The sequence below is a fragment of the Penaeus vannamei genome, chromosome 12 (genome assembly GCF_042767895.1).
Source record: "Penaeus vannamei isolate JL-2024 chromosome 12, ASM4276789v1, whole genome shotgun sequence".
NCBI lineage: Eukaryota > Metazoa > Arthropoda > Malacostraca > Decapoda > Penaeidae > Penaeus > Penaeus vannamei.
This window is the reverse complement of record NC_091560.1, coordinates 36,619,858-36,622,357: the sequence shown is the minus strand read 5'-3', so window position 1 is coordinate 36,622,357 and position 2,500 is coordinate 36,619,858. Positions and strand designations below refer to the sequence as shown.

Below are 2,500 nucleotides of genomic sequence, written 5' to 3'. Positions count from 1 at the left end.
GATAAGCGTAAAGGTTAGTGTAGAGATAACCATTTAACAAGAGATTAAAATTTTTGCATTGTTGTGTCTGAAATATTCCCATACGACAATTTAGGGGTAGAAACTGGGTGTTGTATATTTTATAAATTTTAAATGAGATTGCAAAGTTTCTCATTCCAGTTCTTGGATGTATTTCCTTGTCGTTCATACAACCCAGAACAACATACCAAACGTTAGGATATGTGTCTGTCTAAAATCATATATTTTATTTTGTTTGCCATTGTAGTGGAGGATTAGAAGGATATTTGATATTTAGAAATAATAACAATGTTTCTAAAGTTTTATAAATGGTAGCTCTGTTTTTGTAATTAAATTAGAACATTGCACAATAGAAGATTTATACTCAGTTTGGTTCCCTGTAGGATTTTCTTAGCTGGTTGATGTTAGGATTGCATTGTCCACTGTAGACTTATATTGATTTCTTGTACAAGTAGATGACTCCTGAAGCTGCAAGTCATCAAAGTGTTAATTACTAGGCCTACCTGACCTCTCACTTGTTTGTCATTCCTTGAAATATCGTGAAAAATGTTTGTTTTTTAATTGATATCATTATTGTAAACAATGTCACAGTAGTGATAAATTAGCAGAAATATACATACTAGGAGCTTGTAGAATAAGGGTATAAATGTAGTAATGATGATGATGACAATGAGGAGGAGGATATTTATAGTGATAATGATAATGATAATGATAGTGATAATAATGTTAATGATAATGATAATAATAGTAATGATGGTGATGATTAAATACTTTAGATAGTACTGGTAGGGATATTATGTAATTAGAAGGGTACAATCATAGTCTTTAAGTTCAAAGTAGAGCAGTACCATTTAAACTTTGATCATCTGGCAAGACCGACTTTGTGGGATTCCATAGTACTTCATTGTCAAATTATTCAATTTGCTAAATATAAGCTTTTGGTATCTAGATTTGTTAGCCTTTGCTGGAACTCAAAGTGGGGAAACTATAGTGGACAAATAGCAAAATTACTAATGAATAATTTTACATCACTTAGACAAAAATCTAATTTTAGTAGGTGTAGTTTGGGTAATTTCTTTCTGGATTTACAATCTGAAGAATCTAACTCGTTGTAAATATATACTTGATTTGCAGTGTAGATGAATAAAGAGGAAATCAGTTTTCCACAGTTTTTGTGCACCAGAGAACATGTTTAACATTGAGAAACGTAAATGCTCCATCTTTTTTTTCTTTCTCTGATACTTTACTGTGATGAGGGGTATCAAGGCTCTCTCTTATGTTGGACCATCAGCTTACAAGTATGAAATCAGATCCTACTCATTTTCATGTTGTAGTTCTTAATGTGTGGAAAAAAGATATGTGTATGGGTTTGTGAATGCATGTGTCTGTTTGTGGTAATTATATTAGTATTTTCATTTAAACACGGTAAGAATGATGCCATTCCAATATCAAACATTCCCTTTGCAAATGCCAATATTCATTATTTTAAAGGCCATCACCACTAAGGTTATATTTGCTTAGGCAATTCATATTGTTTTTATACTTCTTTTTTAAGGAACTGAAATTATCTTCTAGATTCAACTGCTCCTCCTCTAGAAGCATAAACCACATATTTCTATCAATACATTCCTATTATATTACTCTAATAGTTGATACATAGTAATGAGTGTACTAATAAATGCATACAAATTTGGTAATACAGCATTTTGCATTCACAGTCACTGTAATGACGGTTTAGGATTTCTAATTAATTGACACTCCTTGGTACAAAAGTAATATGCATTAGCACTGGTTATTAAAGTGGGCCTCCACCTGCTACTTTATTAATGTAAATGCTTCATTCAAGTCTCAAAGTGAAACCCACTTAATATGATGTTTAGGATTTGATAGCATTGCTTATCTATAAGTAATAGATTAACCTTGTAAGCTCTGCTAACGGGCATGGTCATACATATTTGCAACCCAATATATATATATATTTTTTTTTTCTTCTAAATGAGGGAATAATTGCATTGTTAATTTTGATAATTATAGAAATAGTAATACTGATAATAGCATTATTGGCAGTAATGATGGTGATGATAATGTGTTTGTAATAACAATTATAGAAATAAAGATGGTGAGAATATTTTACAATGATAAATGTAAACCTTTTAGCAATGTCAATAATGTTATTGATAATGTAAATAGGGGTTAATAAGTTTTAAACAAGGAAAGGAAGTAGTACATGCGATTGGAATAAGAAATTATGAATAATGATATAGCAATCCTAAATTTATTAATATTTTTCCATAAATTAGAAGATTTCTATATATTTTGAACTTGTATGATAAGGGAACAGATGTAGTAATGTTGATAATTGTGATAATGATTAAAAAGATAATGATGATAGCAAATATAATGAGATGTAGATGGTGATGATGATGATGATAATAATAATACCAATTATTATTATCATCGTGATGATGGTGATTATAGTAAC

The 2,500-nt window shown here is 29.9% G+C and overlaps 1 protein-coding gene across 1 annotated transcript in view; it reads left to right on the top strand.

The window, feature by feature from the left end:
- The window catches only part of LOC113816595 (zinc finger protein 585B), a 27,861-nt gene that overhangs the window by 1,715 nt on the left and 23,646 nt on the right, over positions 1-2,500 (top strand). The window lies entirely within an intron of this gene.